This window comes from Grus americana, chromosome 5 (genome assembly GCF_028858705.1).
Source record: "Grus americana isolate bGruAme1 chromosome 5, bGruAme1.mat, whole genome shotgun sequence".
NCBI classification, from domain to species: Eukaryota; Metazoa; Chordata; class Aves; order Gruiformes; family Gruidae; genus Grus; species Grus americana.
This window is the reverse complement of record NC_072856.1, coordinates 40,310,651-40,335,406: the sequence shown is the minus strand read 5'-3', so window position 1 is coordinate 40,335,406 and position 24,756 is coordinate 40,310,651. Positions and strand designations below refer to the sequence as shown.

At 37.8% G+C, this 24,756-nt stretch overlaps 1 long non-coding RNA gene across 1 annotated transcript in view; it reads right to left on the bottom strand.

Moving 5' to 3' along the window:
• Positions 1-24,756, bottom strand: part of LOC129206956 (uncharacterized) — a 33,842-nt gene that overhangs the window by 4,963 nt on the left and 4,123 nt on the right. The window lies entirely within an intron of this gene.

The following is a 24,756-nucleotide window of genomic DNA, read 5'->3' as shown; positions in this document are numbered from 1 at the left end:
AGGACAATGCTATTCCTTGGAAAAAGTGGCATGGACACGCAGATCTGATTTTTTGCAGAGGTAATACATCCCTTTGAAAATTTGAATTAATGAGATTGATCTTGCTTGTGTACCATTTGCATTCCCCGTTGCACAACTTTCTAGATATTTTTGATGGATATTTTAAAAGTTGCTTGCACTTTGTGCTTATGTCTTCAAGTTTCTTAATGCTCATGTTGTTACTCCCTGTGTTAGTTGGCTCCTGCCACTTAGATGTTGGTGCATTTCAATGTTTCTGCTCCTGTACAGCTTGCAAACATTTTGAGGAAAGCAATCCTAATGAGAGAAGCTATACCCTAGTAAATGTCAAGTGTTTATAAAAAACAACTCAATATCTTTGCTCTCCGACTTTAATTATGTTTCAGAATTAGATGCTGGTTTATCAGCACTCTGAAAAAAAGAATATGCCAATCTCAGTATCTGACAGAATGCTACTTATAGTAGGCAAAATCCATCATCCTTTGGGCCATGTATTTTAACATACCTCTGGTTTTTGTTCGTTATGCTGTTTAGAAAGATCTTCACCCTTCCTGGTTTAACATTAAAGGCATCTCTTAGTCTCTTATTTAATTGCTGTCACCTTGATCAACACTGTTTTAGGCTCTCCTTTGAAGTCTAGTTAGCAACTGACTGTTGGTCAACAGCTTCAGTATTGTGATGTTCAACTATGAGCACTCTTCAGCACATACATTAAATATGAAGCAGGAGACACATTTTTAAAAATTAGTTGAAAAGCTGTAGTCCACCTTTAATTTTATGATTAGACACTTACCTAACAACTTGCACTGACCTAACATGAGGTTAACAGCTTATGGAGAGTTCTTCCCACAGACTGAAAAAACACCATCCAGAAATGAATACTAAAGGGATGTCTCTGAGAGACAGGAGTCCGTAAACATATCCTATACTTGTTTTTTTCACTGGCATACTTTGGGATGCTGGTTTTGTGCCACAGAAGAAGCTTTGAGCTGTAGCCAACCCCCATACTCTTGGTACGTTTTGCAGATCACAGATTTTGAGAAGATCTAAATATCATTTTCAGTTTTGGTCAGTCAGAGGATGAACATTTAAAGTCAATCAGATGTTTCCTTGCTCATGGCATGTCAAATTCTTTCAGCCCTCCAAAACAGAAGACAGTATTCAACCCATTTGAATCATTTATGATATGACCTACCTATATTTCATGTCAGCAGAAATACCTGGTTTTCTCAACTAACCATCATTTTTGCATTCCCCAGCAATATTGCTACCACTAGGAAGTGGCTTTGTTATTCTACACCGGTTTTATTTCTTTCAGAAGATCAAGTATACAAATTTTGTGTATACGTGTATACATTATATATATTCTAGTGCGCTGTCATTATAGTGCACAAATTTTCTGTTGGAAGTTAATGTAAATGCAAATGCCTGTTTCCCATCTCTCAGACCCCACAATGCATCATACTACTTAGTTGTGGAGAGGCTTCCTTTCTGTAGTAACTGCATTTATCACTTCCACATGAAAAATAAAAATTGCATCGGAACTTAAGATATTAAAGATGATGATTAAACTCTTAAAAATTAAAATACCTTTACAACACTTCATGGATGTTATTCTGAAAATGCCTTATAGTCCCATTCTCTTCTGGAGGAGTAGTTTCACAGCTCAATCTCAAGAGGTTATACTCTATAATGTTTTAAAAATAAGTGCCTCACTTTCAAGCTTCTTATAGAGATGTTTTCCTCCATAAATTTCAAAATGAAACTACAGGTAGCATTTTGATGTGGAAGGTAGTCCCAATCTATATAATTCTTTATTCTATTAGTTGTTTCTTTTAAAGTACAAATATCCTACCAAGATGAAAAACTAAATAATCCTATCTAGACTATTTGGTCCTGTCAGGAGTAAAATATCAGGACTGAAAATATTGATAGTGAATTTGCTGCTTCTATAAAATCTCTGTAGCAGCAGCTGCCAAAGTACGGTACATAACACACAAGCCATTTTCCCAATACAGAAGTAAGAGCTGGTCAGGGCCAGGGATATTAATGACTACAACTACTGATGGTGGCTCCTGTACAAAAAAAAAAAAAGTTACAAAGCTCTGCTCTAAAGTCTCTCCTTATTTTTAAGGAAATATTTATAGTTGTAGAGTGCATTGTAGAAAATATTTGTTTATTAAAAAAAGCTTAGAAATATCACAGGCTTCTTTTTGCAAATTTATTTGCAAATAATTTATACCTAATGCAGTCTCCATTTAGTAATCTGAAAGATTCATTGCCACATAACTAGAAAAGGTTGTACTTTATATATAACGACCATTTACTTAGTAGTAGTAAATCATTATATTAATTTGGAAGATAACTGGTAATCTAGAGTACTTCAGTGATTTCTTTACAAATTCAGTAAATGCAAAGGAAGTGTTCCAAAATTTCCTAAGGAGATTTCATAGGAGACCATCTTAATGAAAATATTTTCTTTCTTATCCTTGGGTCTCAGGGGGGTTGTGGAAGCAACTCTGTACTGTAGCTGCTAGAACTAGAAGAGAGGATATCGCTGAATGATACACATACACAGGCAAAACCAATGGGCTGAATTTTATCTAGAACACTTACGAACTTTCATATTAGATAAGTAATTCAAAACTTTCAAATAGTTCGTGTTAGCCCCATACCCTTAAAGCCCCTGAAGATCTCTGTGAAATGACAGATGGATTCAAAGCCACTGGTAGTATTCCATGCCTGAAATGTGTTAGAGGAAAAAAGACCACATAAATTTGATCCAAATGACTAAGTTTAGCTACTGTATGAGCAAAATAAGATGACAAGATAATGTCATTTCATCAAAAAAAGTCATTGTTTTGTCATGTTTAAGTCAACCTACAGTAATCTGATTGGCCTTCAGAGTGCAGAAAACCTGAAGGTGACTTGGCTTCATCTGTTTTGGCACTTAAACTGTGTATTAATCAATGATGTGAACTTTGAACATGTAAGGCAGTTTTCATCATATGCTAACAGTCTTATAGTTTCTCCTTATCAACACTAGCTTCATGTTCTACTTCCACAACCTTTCCAAGCATTTTGAAATGACAGCCTAGGTTCTTAATCCTTCTTCAACTGAACATTTTTTTCCCACTGGGACTGTAATGAAAACAAGAATGAATAATTACCAGTTTTTGTCATTGTTGACAAATTCTTAGAATTTATAATCGTAAAGGCTTCCAGCAGTAGTGTAAATCCATTCAGTTTCAGAAGCGATAGCATTTGCTGGAACTGAAAGGTCACACATGCATTGTCACAAAATCCTTGTGTACTGAGTTTATAATGGACATACATTGTGGTTCACATTTTTTTCCCCATTTACACATTGCATCGTAACTGCAAAGTTCCTGCCGGTCCTTTAACCCTGCACAGAAGCACAACTGTGAGGATGTAACTGCCTTCTAACAGGGTTCTTATTGCTGTGGCACATTGATGTGTTTAGATGATTGCCTCCGTGTAGAGAGGCTATCCTGCCTTTCATAATTTCACAGCTGTGTAAGCAGCCACATGAAAAGTTTTCAGAGTGCTCATCCTCAGAACTGAAAATGTAAAAATAATAATATTTTTTTCATAGAAAAACAAAAGTTTTTTTCAAATGACCAATAGAGAATACAGAATGGTATGGGAAATAAAGTCTGTTGAAGCGAGGTTTGTCCAGGTTAAGCCCAAGAAATCTTACAGTATTTAATCTTACGACAGCTGTGCTCCATAGAACTGCCGTTCACAGTGCGGACAGTTGTGACTTGACAGTGAGAAGGGTTTGGTAATAAATTTGCAACTCAGCCTATTTTTACAAAATGAATCAGAATAGCCATCTTCTTTAAAGTCTTTTAGTCAAAAGGCATTCCTTTGACATCACTTTTCTGTGTTTGAAAAACATCAATGTATATGGTTGCAGTCTTCCTGAATGCTGTTGCATGGACAGTCACCAAGTTGCTGATCCGGTCTGTGGACCCCTTGTGCTTCTACGATTAGTGAGCAGCGCTCAAAGCAGTGAATCTGTGTCTGTCCTATCAAACACTGCCACAGCTACAAAACCAATACTGGGGCAGGAAACAGTGTAAACCCCAAGACTGCCTAGGAGCTTAAACGTGCTCCTCACAGCATCTCTACATTGCAGAACTCTAGGTTATAGTATGTTATGATTGGTGGAGTAGTTAGCATCACACAGATAACAAATGAGTAATATAAAGCTTTAGAAAGACACAAAATGCTGGGGTTTTTTCAGTCCTTGTGCAAGTAGAGAAGAGTAGACTTCAGGCCTGCTGGATCAGGTCACCTGTGCCACAGAGACATCTTGGAACAGTTCTCTCTTTTACTCATCCTATTCTTTCCAGTTCATTTTTTCATTTGTCAGTAAATACTTTCCTTTAAAGTTTTTTCTCTGATACTGTGTATTAACTAGACCTTGCCTCGTTGTTTCTAGTAGTAGTGCAGCAATTGCTGTGGTGTTATATATAGTTCCTAGTGCCTATTCAGTGCAGGGATGGGAACCCAACAGGGGTTATTCCTTAATACAAGAAGGATGATCCAAGGACACAATGGAATATACTTAAAAATTTGCTCATTCACTTGCTTTTTTAAAGAAAATTGAAGTTACTTTCCAAACTAAGCCTAAGATTCACTGGCTGAAAAGAATATGCATGAATTAATCACAGTTTAGCAAAACCGATAATTCTTTGATCTATTGTTATCTTAAAAACTAAAAATGTAAGGAATAGTGGCATTATATTATTTTCTGGAGTTACATAACTGAATGACATTAATTTCTATAAATAATTTTTAGAGCCGATTGGGCAATTGTTGATTTTTCAAGAAAAACTGAAAGCAAAAAGGATTTAATTTCTAAGTTACTTTTAGGTGCTTGTACTGTCTTCTAAGACGTTCCATACTCTGAACTGAAGCAACGTCTGCCTCAGTGGATCCAACTCAGATTCATCTGGTTAATCTATAGCATTGTATTGGGTTTGCACGGCAAGGTTTTGATAGCGGGGGGAGGCTACAGGGGTGGCTTCTGTGAGAAGCTGCTAGAAGCTCCCCCTGTGTCTGATAGAGCCAATGCCAGCCGGCTCTAAGACAGACCCGCCGCTGGCCAAGGCCAAGCCAATCAGCGCCTCTGTGATAACATATTTAAGAAGAAAAACACTTAGAGAGAGAGCTTTTGCAGCCAGAGAGAGGAGTGAGAAGATGTAAGAAACTCTGCAGACACCAAGGTCAGTGCAGATGGAGGGGGAGGAGGAGCTCCAGGCGCCGGAGCAGAGATCCCCCTGCAGCCCGTGGTGAAGGCCATGGTGAAGCAGGCTGTCCCCCTGCAGCCCATGGAGGAAGGATGAGGGGGTGTAGAGATTCCACCTGCAGCCCGTGGAGGACCCCACGCTGGAGCAGGTGGAGGCACCTGAAGGAGGCTGTGGCCTGTGGGAAGCCCATGCTGGAGCAAGTTCCAGGCAGGACCTGTGGACCCATGGAGAGGGGAGCCCACGCCAGGGCAGGTTTGCTGGCAGGACTTGTGGCCCCGTGGGGGACCCCACGCTGGAGCAGTCTGCTCCTGAAGGTCTGCACCCCATGAGAAGGACTCCATGCTGGAGCAGGGGAACGATGAGACGAGTCCTCCCCCTGAGGATGAAGAAGCGGCAGAAACACCGTGAGATGAACTGACCATAACCCCCACTCCCCATCCCCCTGTGCCGCTGAGGGAGGAGGTTGAAGCTGGGAGTGAAGTTGAGCCTGGAAAGATGGGAGGGGTGGGGGGGAGGTGTTTTAAGAGTTGATTTTATTTTCTCATTCCTCTACTCTGTTTTGCCTAGTAATAAATTAGATGAATTCCCTCTCTAAGTTTGGTCTGTTTTGCTCGTGACGATAATTAGTGAGTGATCTCTCCCTGTCCTTATCTCAACCTGCAAGCATTTCGTTATGCCTTTTCTCCCCTGTCTGGTGAATGAGGGGAGTGAGAGAGCAGCTCTGGTGGGCACCTGGCCTCCAGCCAGGGTCAACCCACCACAATCATAAAGAAAAATGGAGGCATGAGACAATGTATTGGAGCTCTCACTGAATATGGAAGCAGAAAACAGAATAAAAATGCAATTTTTCCACATTTCCAATATTTTGGGTCGCAGGCATTTTCATCAAAAATCTTGTGAAAGAAGTACTTTCCAGGTGTAAAGTTCAGGTCAAACTGTGCTTTCTTTCCAACAGTTTGAGAGGAAAATTTTCAACCAAACATTTCTGACAACTAATTAACCCCTTCATCTTGCTTTTTGATCATTAAGTCCCAGAGAACACCTTGCTCTCAAGTTGTTACATTTTTATGTCAATGACATTTTTAAAGTCGGCTGACTGCCTGTCTTGTATTTATTATGTTATCTTTTAAAACTGACTCAAAACCTTTTGGAAGAGAATTAGAACCTTTCAGAAATGCCAAGACTTAAACAACAGGGTGCTGTCTGTATATCCTTGACCTGAGCCACATTAGCATCACTGATTATTTTACAGAAGAAAAGGAACTAGAACGATCAGACAGGGCACTCCTCTAAATAAAAATAAAAATAATACACACACCCCTGAACTCCAACATCCTTCGTTCTGATTTCTTATTTGCTCCTTACACGAAGGACTTAGTTTAGAAAAAAAATCAGTTATTTTCAAATACTAAAAAGTTTCTTAAGTTCTACTTTCTGTTCCATTTTTCAGAAAAGACGAGCATAAAAACCAAGGTTCCACCAGAACAATTTTTTTTTTTTCCAGCCAAGATATAACCATCCCTTCTAAGAACTGACTGAAGTGTTTCCATCTGCATTGAGTGCTGCACCTGAAGCCTGTGTTGGAGGTTTTATCCTGCCAACATTTATATGCTGATTACTCCTATAAAACTTGAGAGTCATTTCCCCAGCAGCACCTGGAATAATTGCAGAGTGACTGGCAAATGAATCATGAAGGTACTGTTAAGTGTGCCAGTCACTGCGCAGCTAATAATTCTCCAGAATCAACATGAAACGTCAGCGTATGACCTTTTGCTTTACTGCAGCCCTGGTTTTGTATCCCTCTGTCCTTGAGTTGTTTGTTGCTGCACGTAACAATGACAACAAAAGAAAGGACCATTCACACTAGATTCTATTCCGTTAAAATGGAGTATGTTCATTAAAATGAAGAATGAGTGCAAAGGCTGCTAAATCTAACGGGCCTTTTATCAAAATAGATGACTGCCTATTGGCTGAAGATACCCTTTACATCAACGTCCACCAGTTGTGCTTTAGTTTTTCTGCTGAATGCAGTTAATCAAAAGTATAATCTACTTTTAAAAAACAGGTCAAAATGCCTCATTGTATAAAATGGGGATCCAAAGTTCTCAAAGAACAACATTTACTTAATACATTCACCATGGCTGATTTTCTGATTAACTTTTTTAAAAAGATGTCAGTGTGAATACTACATTACATCTGGCTTTTTTCATCTAAGAAGAATAAATTCTTTCAAAGCTATCTTTACATCCTTTCATGCCAACAACTCCCTCCTTAAAGAAAAACCTGGCTACTTAGTTTAAGATGCTAGTGGTTTGGGGTAAGAATGTCTAACAAGTCCAGGGCAATCACCTGGTATGAAGAAGTCATAACCAGAGCTGTTCTGGAATATTTTGACAATGTGTTTATCATCAGAAAACTGTGTTTCACTGAAAACAAAACTTTAAATTTAAAAATATAATCTTCAATATAATGTACATGATTTCATAAATACATAATTTCTTCAGGAGAGTTAAGTGATGAGATTTTCCACCCAGACAGGTGCCCTAAATTCTGGGCTTCTGTTTCCTTTGAATTACACCTCTTCTTCTCACATGATGTTTTTCATCATTTTTGGAAGGGTTTACTTTCATTCTAATGCAGGATGAAAACAGTTTTACAAGCCTTGAAAGTATCTGAAAAATCTAAGTTTGATTTTCTGACAGGTCCTGATTTAAAACAGTATATGTATAGTACATATAGTACATACTTTCATTGAAAGTGCACGATAATCATATTAGGAAAATATAAATTATGTAGAATGTTGTTTTTCCCCACTCTGCTTATCCTCACTTAAAATGATGCCTAAGAGTAGCGCAGTTACCACAACCATAATTAAATGATCTTCCTTTGGTTTACTTGGCTGATAGCTGCCAAAATGTAAAGAAGAGAATAAATATTCTAATAAGCTGGGAATCCTGGAAACCTCAGCAGTATTTCCATCACTATATTTCAAAATACTTCCTTACTCCTTCCTTTTCCAAATGACCACTTCCCGATGCTCTTCTCCCCTTTCCTCTTCACTCACCGTAGGGTCCTTTGGAAGAATTCCATCCCATGCCAGACCTGAAGTATTCCTGCTGCCTAGCATCTCCCGCAGAGAAGCAGCCACGGAAGCACAGCGGCCACGGCCAGGCAGTCCCTGCTTTCCAGGCAGGGAAAGGCATCGCCGCTCATGCACACCACAATCCCAGAGCTAGTTTTGAAAAGATATAACTGTAATTATCCAGTTACTCATGGTAGTCTCTGCTTCATTGTGTTAATAGTCCTAGCTTTCTAAGCCTCGGCCCAGCAGGATTAAGCCCAGAACTAAGAAGCGAGAGACATCTGCGTGTGCCATTTGAGTTGAATTAATGGTGCTTGCGTTGTATGAAGTCGTATAGAGCAATTCTCACACACTAAAGGACAGATACTTTCACAACTTCATATGTTGTTAGAGAAACATCTTGGAAATTGTAACTACTGTTTTTTATCCTGCTACTATCATGTTATTTAAATCCTCAAGTTTACAAAGTTCATGAAATATGCTGTAGTTTAGGAATTGCTTCTCTAATGCATGCCTATTTGACTTTCTGAGAAACACACCATGCCTTTAAGATCAATATTTACTTCCTCTTTGAACGCTTTCTCTCTCAGCAACATCAGAAAGTGCCCCATGTGAAAAATGCTTCTAATTATGTATTGTGGCAAAACTCTCCTGAACCACACCGGCAGTAAAAAGAACAAAGTCTGAACTTCATTGACAAAAAAATGAGGAGAGCGAATGGGTGGCCTTTTGACCAATATAAGCAGACTCAGTATATATTCTACAGCAAAGAACTTTTTAAATTAAGAATTTTTTAAATGAGAGTGAGTCAGAAAACAGAGGAAGATGTACCCAAACCAACAGGCAACACGAGTTTGCAGCTTAGTGTATGTGTGAGACTGGAGGTCAGAAGAGGGAAGCTCGTATCCCCTACCTATCCCTCTGAGTCTAAAGCACACTTCCCTGCCTGAAAATCTGTCTGCAGATCGTGTGGATGGGACATACAGGCTCTGTTTGGCACACAGGTTATTCCCTTAAAATTCTTGCTGTAGAAGGTGCCAGTGGGAATACTACAGTAAGTTCATATTTCCTTTTTTACTAATATAGTATATATATTACTGACAACACTAACTTAGCACACTGCCTATGAATGCTACCAAATTCATAAAGTTTCCCCTTCATAATTAAATATTCAAATCTAGTACTGAACTAAGGTACTAGAACTGAGGATAAACAGCAAGGTGTGCATTTTCTTTCTTAGTTCATGAAGTACAATATTTATGTGTTCACGTTTAAGAGGCTGTCATAAATGGGCTGAAGATACTTATGACAGCCAGTCATTCATAGAAGTTTTAGAAGCTCCTCCATCTTCCAAGAACAATCTCCCAATTAACTGCTTCAAGATAAAATTGTGAAATTCCTAACATGATCATACCAAGAAGCACAACATTTGGTGAAGATATTTTGATATGAACAGAGCTGGTAGCAGTAATACAGCAATAATTGCTGGCTCATTTACGGACTATTTAGCTCGTGCAGTGAACCAGATGAGAACAGCTAATGAGCACAGCTTCTTACTGTAATTAGTAGAACAGTAGTGGCTCACAGATGATTTACAGTTTGCAAAAGTCAGTGTATTTACTGAAAAGCTTGCATTCGCTGGGAAGTTGTGCCCGTCTGATGACCTGAGGATGCTATGCTTTACTTTCTAATAAGCCTTAAGACTGATTTATAACAACCTCAGAATTCATGTGAATCTAACAGAAATACAACACTGAAGATTTGTGTGTGCTCTCTCTTAGCCTGCATCCTAGACTAACAAAACCTATTTTGCCAGTTGATGTACTTTCTTTCATTTCTGTTGTTGCAGAAATATTTTTTTTTTAAAAAAAATGCTATAATTCTTGTCCTACTGGCAGAGTAAAAACTGTTCTCTGTTGCGGTAAATCATAGAAATACAAGCGCTGCAGAGCTGGAATTCAAACTGTCATATGGGCTAAAGAAGGGACAGCAAAATAGGGAAGTAAAATATTTGCAAAAGAGCACTTGAGCAAAATCGACATCAGTGCAATACTGATATTTACAGAGCCCTAAATGAACAAATGGATATTTAAAAAGGTTTAATCCTCTTCCTTTCCTTGGCTCATACTTCTGTATGGACTGCTTATAGCCAAGAATGCAAACAGAAATGTCAGACACCTATACCAAAGCGATATTTATTAAATCTATGCAGAAATATTATATGTTCTTATGAAATGTCCAGCTCAGTGTTGCAGATTCACAGAACTTAACCAGAACTGAGACTGATCTCGAGTTTCTAGAATTTTATCTGCACTATTATTTTTATCACTGTGAGTGATGCTGTTGTTCTTAAAGAATAACAACTGAACCTGTGAAACTAGTCAGGCCTAGTAAGAACATAGCAGAGGCTGTCCTTTAGCTTAGCCCCATACACTTGAAATCATATCTCTAAGAGTAATCAAAAAATAATGCAGGTAACAACAAATTATAAATTATAACAATAAATTACTATGGTAGCTATAGCACATAATTTAAAAAATACATGAATAAACTTTTTCATTAGAGAAGAACATAGATTCTGAGTAAAATATACTTCTGCTTCAAAACACAATCAAGGCAGTGATGTTATTCAGCAAATTCAATTCAAATTTACTGGTCAAGTTCAGAGGAGACAGAGGTGACACAGCACTTAAGTTTGAAACTTGAGCAAAAGAACTTTCTAAACATTTCATTTTCAGAGTGTAATAAATACTACATGATAGATTTACTTGACTGATGATAGTTTGTCATTTATTTAACCATCCAATGATTAGATGTCTTACATGCAACATGGAAAACCACAGGCTCTTCATGAGGGTTTCCGAGTCTTAATCAATATGTTCTGTCCACTATATTGTACTGTAAGGACACGTTCACCTCATTTGCTCACGCTGACCTATTTGCTCTGTCTTGCAGGTACTACTTAATGATTTAACGAGTTAGAGAAAGGGAATTCAAATGAAGACATTTGACATACTAGGAAAATACCGAGTTCGCTGCCTTAATCATTATACTGAATAGCCCAACAAAATTTTAAGAGCGATGAAAAGATCACTCAGTCCATAAGAGACACTGGTAGTACCTCTAAGTCAAATCTAGCTGATTACAGGACTGTTCTAGTAAGTCAGTAAAATGGGTTTGAACACTTTTATGAGGGGACAGCAGAATGTACTTCTGGACTTCTGCTTGAATAGAGGAGTTTGGACAAGATGACCTCCAGAGGGCCCTTCCAACCTCTACCATTCTGTGATTCTCAGGTTATATATGGATTATTTTTTTTTTTTAATTTTGTTGCAAACCAAGAATAAGTATTTATTTATAGAGCTCTGACACAAAATATTTTACTTGTCAACTTGCTGGCTGGACAACTAAAAGTCAACTAGCTATGTAAGGCAATGCACAAAATAGACTAAGCAAAATTAAGTAGTGTAGAATCCTGAACCATAAAAGAAATTGAATATATTCTGGTTTTGCTCTTTACATTTCCTACCTGCTCTTTTTCACTACTTTTTCATTATATTGCATGCTGGAAAGGAATTATGAAATATGATAAAATGTCATTAAAATGCTTCAGCAGCAACTCTTCAGCAAAATGATAAGTAATGATATCCACAAGGTTCACTCAGAGTAGGAAGGCATGATCAGTGCCCAAGTACGCTATTACAACTCTGCTCCAAATCATAGTACTTGCCCATTTCTATATCGAAAGAGTTTTCAGGAAATTTAGCAACTATTTAATGAAGAGAGGTTGAATAGTTTGGCTAGTGAAACAGCTAGCCATAGGACCACAGAGACTCTTTCTGCTTTTAAATATTTTTAAATATCTTGCACCAGTTGAATTTTCTTGTCTACAGCCCCTCATCACCATGGTTTTGTTCTCATTTTTGTGTCTTTTAAAATGAGGAGCAGCATATTTGTCTTTCTCTGCACGATTATTTCCCATTCCTATTTGGAAACTTGGGTGCCTTTGTGACTGTTTGTGTAATGGAAAAAGCTGTCACAGTCAAAACTCAGATATCTCACTTTTAGCTGCTGGAAACAACCATCTCAGTTCCAAACACCACTGAAAGTTTTGGCTGCAGAGCGTGACTAGTCTCTCCTGTCTAACCCAGTGTACCGAGATGCATTGATTATGTGCTTAAAGGTAAACAAGGGAGAACAGTAATTTTGTATGAAAGCTGCACGAAGGCAGCTTCCTGTTTACCAGCAAAACCCCTAGATCTTTTCTGGGTTTGTTTTGTCAATTTTTCTTTTCCTGTCATGACTTTAAATTTATCCCCAAGACTGTCGTGAAACTGTCCATTTAGCAAGTGAATACAAAAGTTCTCCTTGTACAGACTAACTTTAAGAACTTTTCTCTGCAGAATTTCTGTGAACTGAGATTTTTCACAGACTTAGCCACTGACTGGATTTGAGTACCTTTATATATGGATGGTGAAAGTCACATATCTTTTGCTATGCTGACTCTCACCACAAAACTACAAGTACATATAGCGAAACTGTGAGGAGCTAGAATTTCTCAGAAAATTATGTTTAAGAGATGAACAAAAACATCTTCTCTAAATGCTGCTTTTTCAAACCTTACCCAGGGTCACTGTATGGCAAATTTAGAAAAAACATTAAAATGTGGCATTTCATTGGAAAGGTAAACACCTGTACATCCTATACTACTACTGCATGCTCTTTTTTTCCCCCAAATATACAATTATTAAATAGAAAAAGGCTTTAAGTTGATGCTGATAAACTATGCTGTAAATTACTACTACTTTGATATACATACAGTAGATGAACCTTTAAACTTAGTTTACTCAGAGAAGAATCTAAATTACATTGCAAAATATCACATTTAGGGATTATTTATATTTTGTTAAGTTAGTCCAAACCTACAGGAGTAGAATGACTTCAGAATGAAGTGTGATCCATTACCAATGAAGTGTTTTCCCCTGGAACTTCCACCTTTATAACCATAAAGAGAATTTTCCTCTTTTTGCATTGTGCTCTGTTTTGCAGGGTTCTGTGATCCAGTTACACTGTTACAGCCATCTCTACAAACTTTCTGTTACTGGGAAATTCACCCTTCTGTGAACAATAAAGCACAACACAGTGACAAACTGCATAACGCTCAGGAAATCTCCTAAACTGGAAGGATTTTCAGCCGGGGAAAGTATAAGGGAATTATGAGGATACCCACTTGCCCTGGGGTTTTCCCCCCAGACATCCATTTATAGCTAGCCCTTTTTTTCCCCCTTCAGACCAGTGAGCCTCTGCAGGCACCTGACAGGTGACCCTGGGTCTAAAGACTCCTGCCCTGCTCCTGGAGGAGCAGCTCACCAGCTCAGTCTTTCTTCTAAGAGTTGATATTGACTGGTCACAGCTCTTGAGAAGTGACGGAGGTCTATCTGGCTGGCCCGGACTCAGAAGCAGGGTGGCTCTGCCTGAAATCCCAGTTGCTGTGCAGGTCCAGGAGAAGCAGGTAAAGAGGACTAGATGCAACTTTGATCTGAATCAGTATGACTGGTCTTTCAATATTGTTTTGAACTGTGTCAATTAGTTCTCTGCATTTTAAAAAAAAAAAAAAAAAAATCGACCTTTTGTCTCAAAAAGCATATGGGAGAAAAAAAATAATCACCTAATACACCTGAGCGTCTATCTCAAATGAGACAAAGTAGAAGGAAATCTGATTTCTAAGAAGATTCATATTTCACATAGAGTTTTCATTCATATTAGGAGGTCATTTTTAAAGGTATACTTTAGAATATTAAAGAGTAATAGTCTTTCAAATAATTGTAGGATTGTTTTCCAATTCACCACTGAAATGTAAGTACATTGTCAAAAAAGTTTAACTTACTGTCATAAAAAGTATGAGCTAATTTTGATACCTCTTCAAAGTGTGAATTCTTTCTGAACATTTAAGTGCTATGTGTAATATCTTTGATATTATTCAACCATTATATATAATAAAATGTAAGGCTATTATTGAATGTAATACTTATATCTATTTAACTACATAGATGTAGAACACCGGGATGTCTGCATTATTTGGAATATTTAAAAGTAAATTATATATAAAAAGATTTATGTAATCCATAGTTGGAGTTGTCCAATGAGAATTTAATTAAACACATTGAACATAAAATTTTAAAGAATTAAACCTTTAGAACTTTGATATAGTTATTGAATATGAAATGAAAACCAAATGAACGTAACACTTTTGCATGTTTGCAACACTGTATCTTTTCTTTAAATTACAAATTCATTGCGAAGTAGTTTCTACAAGGAAAGAATAGGAACTTAGAGGCAAGAAAATATTTTCTTCAGACTTTGGAGCCTGAATACAGTTTGAATATGATAGGAATTGTATTTTTCAGATGTTCTTCAAGCAAGGATTGTTAGTGTTGGAACAGGACAGTTAAAAAGATTCTATATACAGAGGTATCCCCACCCATTCTTCAAAATCAGGCATTCCTTCATCTAATAAAAGTAGGCAAGAAGAGTCCTTACTTTTTAAAAAATATAATTTTTGAGGGGGGAGGGTGTTTTACACACAAGTTCCCATAAACTCCTTGGTCTATCACATACCACTGAAAGCATATCTTAAAGTTAGGTATGTATACTTTCTTCTAAGACTTTACCTATATTTGACCCATTTTTTTGAAAGAAAAAAAAAAAAAGTTGTAGGATTGAAGTTCTAGTATAACTTCAAAGAAAACGATACAAGCTAAGAGACAGTATGATGTGCTGCCTTGAAGGACCATAGTTCTCTAACTATAAGATAGCGAAGATACATCTGCTGCCAGAGCACTATTACTGCTTTGCTATATATTTAGTATATATTATAATGTTTATAATACATTATATTGTGAAAGATAATTTTTATAGCCTTAGAAAAAAGGTTAAGTATATTATATGACTGTTAAATTTCATGTCTGCATGCTATCTTTCTTGGTTCATTCTGAGTAGTCATAATCAAGGAAGTTTCTGCTATCAATGGTATGTGCTTTTTGAACTTTCTAAGATCCCTATTTTATCATTTGGACAATACTACGGTTCAGATCTTGCAGCTGGGTCCTTTTCAGAAGAGAAATATGGGGATGAATGAGTTAGGGCTTAAAAAAAAAAAAATCTCTTTTCTAAGATGTATCAGAAGGTGCACTTGTTCAGATGGAGGTATCTTCCTCCTAGAGGTGTGCTTGGTAACACCTGGATTGCCAATCGAAATAGAGATATCCAAACCCTAAAATGGGTGGGTTTGGTATTTCTTCCTTGGGTCGGAAACAAAAGCTAAGAAAGAAGCTGGCAGAACTTTAAGAAGCAGCTTTCACGCCTGGAGTTGCAGAATAATGTGCATAATGATTTCACGAGTGTTGCACAGTATGCATCTTGGAGTATACATGAGTACATTCAACTTAAAGTCACATATGCACAACAAAACAAATAATGACTAATGAGATGCTGGAACTGAACTGTCACTGAGGTAGCAATTCTGTGTGTCTCATTTTTGCTTCAATGACTCTTTCCTTTTAGCCTGAAACACAAACAGAACAAACAATTAGTGCAATAATTGATGATCTGTGCCTTCAAAGCTTGCGGTGACCATGGTCATGTTTTGTAAGCCTAATAATGCAAACACCTCTTCCTTGTGATTAGCGTGTTGCCTGTTGTTCACTGATAGTGCTTGCGAGGTACATCTGTACCAGACAAAAGATTTTTATTTGCCTTTTTCAGTCAGTGAATCTCTAATAAACTGCTCTTTTGTCCCTTGCTGGTTTTAGATTCCAATTACACTTGTTTCTGGAATTGGTGAAATGATTACATATGTAGTTAATTTTCTAGAACCTAAGCCTGCCTTCTGATGGGGCTGAGTTGTAGTTGTATGTAAAATAATGCTGCAGGTATTAAAAAACTCTCTGATTTTATATATCTGGTTTTGCTTTCCTTGAGTTATTCAAACATATATGTTTCTTGAGTCAGATTTTATCCACACTAGTCTAGTAAATTTTTATTTGTGATAAACAAGTCCTAGCTTTTTAAAAAGCCAGCAAAAATCAAAGATCTGTAATCTTAAGATGCAGCTTTCATCAAGTTCTAGGATAGGATAAAATGAAATTATATCATAGGAAAGAAGAATAATTAAACTGATAAACAGCATGCCATTTTAAAAGCTTTGCAAGAGGATATCTTGATTTATAGATTAGGATCAGGTAGGAATTAGTCTGGAAAAAGTTTTATGATGGTCTGAAACCATTCTACAATTAAATAGAGATGTAACAGGTTGCATGCAGAGGACTATTCACCAGTGATTTCAAGCTTCTCTAGCACGTATGCCCTTCTCAAAGGTGACTTGCCAATACTTCCTATACTTGTTTGCTTTTATATTTCAGCTAATTGGTAAAATGAACCTTAAATATAGTCTACATTGCCAAATAAGAAAATGAGGCTGCCCTTATAATCTTATTACAATTGTCTGCAATCTATAAAATAAAATAATAGTGATATTCACATGAACCTGTTTCACACATGGATCAGTTTTACCCTTTGGGTATGATTAATCTAAAACAAGAAAGCAAGAAAAAAAATCTTCCCTTTTGCAATAAAGTGGTAGTCTCCCCACTGAATGCGAGTAAATGCTTAAAAAAATGCTTTATTTTATATGCAGGTGTCTAATTTTTCATACTTCCATATATTTAGAAAGACAGCAGGAAGCCTAAAAGACAAAAGTCTGAGATTCTGTAGTTTCCCATTTTCAATTCCGCAAGATTTCATTCTGATAGAAAGTGTCACAGCTTTAAAATACCCTATGTTAATAGTGCTAACACAGGCAATTCAGGTATTTCGAGAGCTCTGTGTTTGTGTCAAAACACAAACACGACGTTAACAAAGCACTCTGTAGTTACTCGATAGCAAACACTGAGTAAAGTTATCCACTGTAGGCACAGTGACATCAGATCTGTGACTTCTGGATAGCAAGGAATCCTTACTGGAGGTTCATTTTCTTCCCTATGTCTTCTATGGTTGAGAACATCATCCTTTATCTACATGCACACCATAAATTCCAGTTCTTACCACATTTGGTGTCCTCATTCAGCATCACTTAGAAGATTGTTCTGAAGGTATGCTCCTATGCATCCAAAGGAGCTAAAAGCTCCTCCTAAAAATCATCAGATTACTGATCCATGAAACAACAGCTAAACGGAGATAAGATTTGTCATGTAAAGCCAGCTATGCCAAGAAATCCACCCACACAAATGCAGATGTATCGTGAGTGGTCTTTCTAGTGATAGGTGAAATCTTATGCAATATCATCTTAAAATAAAGAGAGAAGTTGAGGTGAAACGGAAAATTAGATGTCTGTCCATAAGACCTTTCAAATGTTGTTTCTAGCATTTTTCTTTTTTTTGACCATTTATACATGAAACAAGAACATTTTACAAGAAAAGATTTTCATTTCAATGCCTGTCAAGATACCCAAGCTTTTTCCGAGTGCTTACAGTTGATTCAGAACTCAGTTAAGCACTTGAACTTTTATTCCTTTTATTCTTTTCAATGCTGTTTCTTTACAGTGAATTAATCTATTACCAACTTTGCAACATTTTGTGTCATTTTGTTGTTTTCACCTAACTAAATATCTCCCTACATAAATTGATGCAGAAAAATTGCCATTGCTCAGTTTACTCAGAAAAGCAGATTATTTATGCTCTGACGCATTTCCATTTCAACCTCGGTTGCTCTCATTTTTTATCTGCTTTACAGCCCTATTAAAAAGAAGTCATTGTGATTCAGAACTGTAAAGTAAATTTAAACAGATTGAATCCAGCCAAAAAATGATGTTCAGCTATAGATGCTCAGTCAAATAAACAACTCTCATACTCTGAAAACACATATAACAATAATAATAACAACAACAAACAATATTTAATCTATTAAAGATTCAAAAAAATCTGTGCAGGATTCAAATGCAAATATGGCATATTACTGCACACAATTATGCATGACCATGCTGAGTTCATATTGGCTGTGATATGGAGGACAGTTGATAAAACAATAGCTTAACAAATATGTCAGCTTAATGCAATGGTCAGAGGTCCTGTTGTTATCCATGACTCATAACAGTAGCAAATATGAAACACCTATTCTATACAGCTTCAGAGAATTCACAGTAGTTATTCATAACACCATATACTCATTATCAAGCTTGCAATGCATTTAGTTTGGTCTCAAAGCTTTTGTTATGACCGATGAACTTTGGTCCCATAATTTTGAAATCCTAGCTCAAATTTTCTGATGTTCCAACGATTCTTCCCATTGTGTATGCCTTGCAGAGGAGAAAAAAATAGGTGACACAAAAGGAAGATGAACAGATGTCAAGCTGTGACATTTTGAATGCAAAGAACTTTATTAAGCACAAAAGTTTGAGCAAAAACTTCCTAATGCTACTTCAAGGCCGAAGTTGGATTCATACTTTTCCATTGACAAGCTGAAAGTATCCTTGAAACCCATCAAAGCTAAAGCTTCTTACACTGATTGAATTTGAACCCACTCTATTAACCTTTGACAAGAGCAAATATTCAATTGAATAGAGGTAATTTTATTGTGCTTGGTGCATGGTTACAGAAGAACACTCAAAAAAAAAAAAAAAAATTCCCACCAGCAAGCTCTAACTGCAGCATAATAACATTTTGCTACAAAAATTCTAATGTCCTAAGAGTTTGTCATTTTTCTTAAATTTATGAATACAATGTACCAAAATTATATTTTTTACTGCTTTGTGGAAATTTTTACTTAAAAAATCTTTTAGATAAAGCAAGCACCTGTAGAGGTTGGTTGCAGAGCGAACATGATTTACTAGACCTTAAGTCTTCTTATTCACAGATACATCGGACACTTTCAACATAAATCAGAACATTCAAATTATGTCGCAAGACTTTGTACCACTCTTTGTATCCTTCTCTGAAAATCTACTGTAATTACTCTTCTGTTACACACATGAAACACTAAAAGACAACATAACAGGCAGATAGTGAGTTGTCATCTGTTTTGCATAATGGACAAAAGTTACAAAGGCCTATTGCTTGCACCCCTTTAAATGACTTCCCGACCCAGCACCCAATATTTAGTGTTCCCATCAAGGGTCAAACTAAGCAACTTGAGGGATGAAGGGAATGAGAGCAGCTCTGTCGAAAAGGACTTGGAGGTACTGGTGGATGAAAACCTGGACATGAGCCAGCAATGTGCAGAAAAAAAGCCAACTATATCCTGGGCTGCATCAAAAGAGGTGTGACCAGCAGGTTGAGGGAGGTGATCCTGCCCCTCTGCTCTGCTTTCATGAGACCTCACCTGGCATACTGTGTCCAGCTCTGGGGTCCTCAGCACAGGAAAAACATGGACCTGGTGGAGCAGGTCAAGAGGAGGACAAGAGAAATGACAAGAGGGATGGAACATCTCTTCTGTGAAGACAGGCTGAGAGAGTTGGGGTTGTTGAGCCTGGAGAAGAGAAGGCTCTGGGGAGACGTTATTGCGGCCTTTCAGTACTTAAAAGGGGCTTATAAGAAAGATAGAAACACACTTTTTAGCAGGGCCTATTGTGACAGGACAAGGGGTAATGGTTTTAAACTAAAAGAGGGTAGATTTAGACTAGATATAAGGAAGAATTTTTTTACAATGGGGGTGATGAAACAATAGAACAGGTTTCCCAGAGAGGTGGTAGATGCCCCATCCCTGGAAACATTCAAGGTCAGGTTGGACGAGGCTCTGAGCAACCTGATGTAGTTGAAGATGTCCCTGCTCATTGCAGGGGGGGTTGGACTAGATGACCTTTAAAGGTCCTTTCCAACCCAAACCCTTCTATGACTCTATGATTCCATGAACTGGGGCTGTTTTAATGGAGTGCTGTCTCTCAGCGGCTTAAGGGAAAATAATGCTTTGGCTGGAAAGAAATACCTCAGACAACCTCAAAAGCCTCTAGTTCTTGGCTCACTTGGTAGATTAAGATTTTGTGGAATAACTGTAAATAAAGGAAAAGGGCAGCAAGGGGAAATTGCAATAAGGGAACTTGAACTTTATTTGTCTTCATTCTGCAGGGAAAAAAATATTAGTGGTAACATTACTTGCAATTCTCATCCTGCAAGCTAGCAGGTATTCCTATGAATGCCAGCCTGAGAAAGTATTTTGTTCTTTGTTGCCCTTTGAGCACCCTCTCAGCAACGAAATGTTTCCTCATGTCCAGTCTAAACCTCCCCGGCACAGCTTTGAACCATTCCCACGTGTCCTGTCACTGGATCCCAGGGAGAAGAGCTCAGCACCTCCCGCTCCTCTTTCCCTCCTCAGGAAGCTGCAGAGAGCAAAAAGGAAGCACTTCTCCCTCACTTTTTAAGCTTTCTTCAGTGTTGTTTAAATAAGGTGGCCATGTGTTTCTCTACAACCTCTGCTCAGGTGAGTGAATTGCAAGATGTGGCACATCTGTCCAGATGTGCAGGATAAAAACATTTGATGAATACATCTGCTGCATCTTTCAGCATAGAAGCAATTAATAGTATTAGTACTAAGGAGTCATTACCAGAGTTCAGAGACCACCACATTATCTGTATGGGGGAAACATAAGACTTCTTGCAGTGCTGTTGTTTCAGACAGATTTGGACAAGAATGTTAAAGTTTTCTTAAGGGGATAGTTGAGCTTCCTGTCAGCTGGGCATGAATTCAGGTTTGCTCTCAATCCTTAGTGAAATGCTCTCTGACATCAGTGACAAACCTAGTGATTAAGGAATATATCAGACTTTGAGTTTTCGTTGTTACCTTCATTCAGTGCCTTTATATCACATGCAAAATCCCTGCGAGAACAGGATTCCTTTTAAGAGTTACATTTTTTCTATTTTTCCTTTTCCTGCCATTATCTTTTCTCAATTCTTTCATGTTTTTTTCTGTCCTTCCCTCTATATTTTATTCAATGACAATGTCTTAGTATCTCCCAACAGTTTCACCTCCTTTCCTTCTGCAGTCTGTAGACTAAAATAATTGCTCCTAAACCAGTGAATATGGTTGCTAACAGAACATCATCAGGCTTTAGAGCTAAATATCACAATGAGATTAATGACAGATGGGAAATGCTCATACATTGCAGTCATAGTTTAAGTCTGTCTGCAAACACAGTTTGCATTGCTTTATGTTTTGTTTTGAAAGAACCTCAACAGCTTGGGTTTCTTTTTAAGGTTAAGGTTAAACCCTATGAAATCTGAGTATACCATTGCGTCAGTATTGAAGCAAAGCAAAGCAGCATGTATGCCCTGTAGGATGGGTTTCTGATTTTTCTCAAGCTGAAAGCTCAAGACAGAGATGTAGGTTGGGTTTTTTTGTTTTGGTTTTTTTTACAGTCAGTAATAGTCCAAAACTCTTGGTTTACCACATTCATGTCAGATATATAACACTCCTATTTTTCCGAAACACTGGCATTTTCCGTCAGAGGCAGGTCTGCACTCCATTAAGTTACTTAATCTGGAACTTCTAGGGAGAGAGGTCAGGTGTGAACCTAGCTGCTGGGCAGAAGGAAGGCAGGACCTCAGGGATGGCTTTGGCACTGTTGTACTCAGACATCCGTATCGCTTGGCCTGCTGTGCTCTCCACAGCTTGCCTCAAGAAACCTTTCATACCATGTGTAGACACATAATCCCACTGCCTTCCAAGCCACCTTCACGTAGGTAACTTCTTTCTTCTGCGCTCTGCAGATGTCTCTCCATATCCGTCTCTATTGTCCCAGTCCTTCCTAGCCTGGGTGAGAAAGATTGCTCTTGCTCTTCCCTTGTACCATCACCAGGTCTTACAGTGAGCAGCCTACTAATGCAAAATCCTGCATTTTACTATAAAAGTTAGTCTTAAAACAGTCAGAGGTCAAGCCTCTCCACTATTAGTAAGTGGAATTAAAACAAACAGGTACACCAGTTCTTGGTAGTGTTTGATGACACATGATATGCCTGTTAACACACGATGTACTGCACTGCTGTTCAGAAAGCAACGCGTGTGACATGCAACAGGTGTCCCATACCCAACCCTGAGTAAACTCACAAATGTCTAAGTGGCTGCCTAGGCCCAGATACATCTATTGCTTTGCAGCCTTTGAGAAGAATTACTGAAGAGGTCCAAGATGACATAGCAGCTACTGGCAAGTGTGCACAAACTTAAGTTAGAAGGCAGAGCCTTGAGATCAGTGTTCATTTTTCTGCAGAGCTCTTCTGGACTGCAGGAAAAGAGACTTCTAGTGAGTACTGATGAGATGAAGAAGGAAAGAAGAAGCCAACCTGTCTCCTTTAGGAAGCTGCTAAAAGTTCTTCCTTTCTGGGGCTGCTGGAGTTTTGTTCTTATAATATTATACAGGGAATGGGTATATGGGATTAATACTCTTAGAAAGATCACAAGATCTCTCCAAAGTTATAAGAAGAGGTTCTTTATGGGTAGCTAGCACGTCTCACGTTCTTAGCGCATGTTGCGGGGTTAAGAAACCAGCATACTCTATCCTTTATGGCTACAGAGATCATATGGGTAGGATTTCCCCTCAAGAGAAATATTTAGTTCACCCCAGAATGAAGCTTGTGTGCACATTAACATCTATGCAACATGAACAATAGTGGATTAGGACCCTGGCATTAAACAGGGAGTGGGCCAATGTGACAGTATAAACATATCTTTTGAGTCTGCAACGTTCAGTAACATTCCACAATTCTTCTCTTCCATCTTGTCCAAATGAGCTTCTCTTGGCTTGAAGCCATTTCTCCATGATAATGTCAATGGCTTTAGCAATGCTAAACAGGCTGTGCCTGTTATCTTCACATCTTTTTTTTTTCCAGTTTTTCATTGTTACAGCTGCTCAGCCAAACCGTCAACAATTTATTTCCCACAAACTAAATTGAGCCAATAACATTGTAATCCAGTATAAATAGAGAAGCAATTGATTCCAATTAGGCAAAAGTTTCAGTGTTTCCAGGCTTGCAGCCAGTTTGTGGTTTATGAAATTTAACTAAGCTACAGCTTAATCAGTTTGCCACTAAAAAAACAAATTCTAGCCAACAATATCCTGATGATAAAGGAGGAGCATGAGGACTGGATAAGAAGATCTTACTGATAATTTTTTACAACAGCCATACCCAGCCATTGACAAGCAGGGAATCACAAAAACAAGAACTCTACCATTCTCTAGGTGAACAGCGAGTTGCATAACATCAACCATCAGGCACAAAAAGTCACAAAGAGGTCTGTCACGCTGTTGACTCACAGTTACGTCAATATGGAAAAGAAAGCAGCAAGGCAGACGATGCTCATACAAGTATGCTCTATGGCTTGCCCTGTGGTTAAGGGAATCAATAAATTCGGAAAGCTGTGGAAAATCATTCAAATCCTGAAAGACAAGAAGGTATTATATTGGTGCTGAGAAGAAATGAGAGTCTAAGTGTTTTAGAATCAACAGAGATATAAATATGTAAATGAAAGTTTAATGCTAATGAAGTTAGGGAAAACTGAATGACTCCTGATGATACTCTTGAAGAACCATACTGTATACTCTAATGTTTACACTATTACAGAATACCAGCAATGCTTTTCAGATTATAATATGGGCAACGATGTTGGCATAATAGCTGGATAACAATTAGAAAGTATGAGGATTATACTCACAGAAACTTAATCATGATAACTTTGCTAAGAGAGAAAAATCCAAATGAAGCGCTCTTCCTTCATAGCTATTTTCCCACACGCCGGTCTTGAAAATTACAAAAAGATTTACAAGGTAGACTGTGAAGTTTAAAAGGATTGCTCTAATAGCCAATAAATTATGAAGAATTTGAAAGTAGTTTAGTCCAATCAATTCATCTCCTGGGTTTTTTTGTAGTTGTGCATTTGTCCAGTGTTTAATATTTCTCTCTTCCTGTTCCTGTTAATCTGAGAAAGACACACAAATGTTGGATCCAAAGTGGAACTCCACTATTAAAGTGACAATTAAGGACATTTGTAAAATGCAGACAGAAAAGGGAACCTTCAAACCCAAAGACAAGATCTGTGAAAATAATGAGGTTGTCCTGCTTGAACAAAGTGTGAACAAGTGTGTGGTTAGGACTTCAGTTTAGCAGACAGAAGACCTGTGGGATCAGTCCTGCATCCAAGCAGCCTGCTCTCATTTCTGTTAGTCTGTCCACATAGAGAACATGCACAGAGATTATAAGGCATTCTGGGTCAAACTTTCATTGTGGATCAATAGTTTTGTGATTGCTGGACCAAGAAGAGAAAAATCAGAAGGTTAAGTCTATCATCTAGTGATCAGAAGTGTTCACAGTGACATGGAAAGTCAGGTGTGAACGTAGA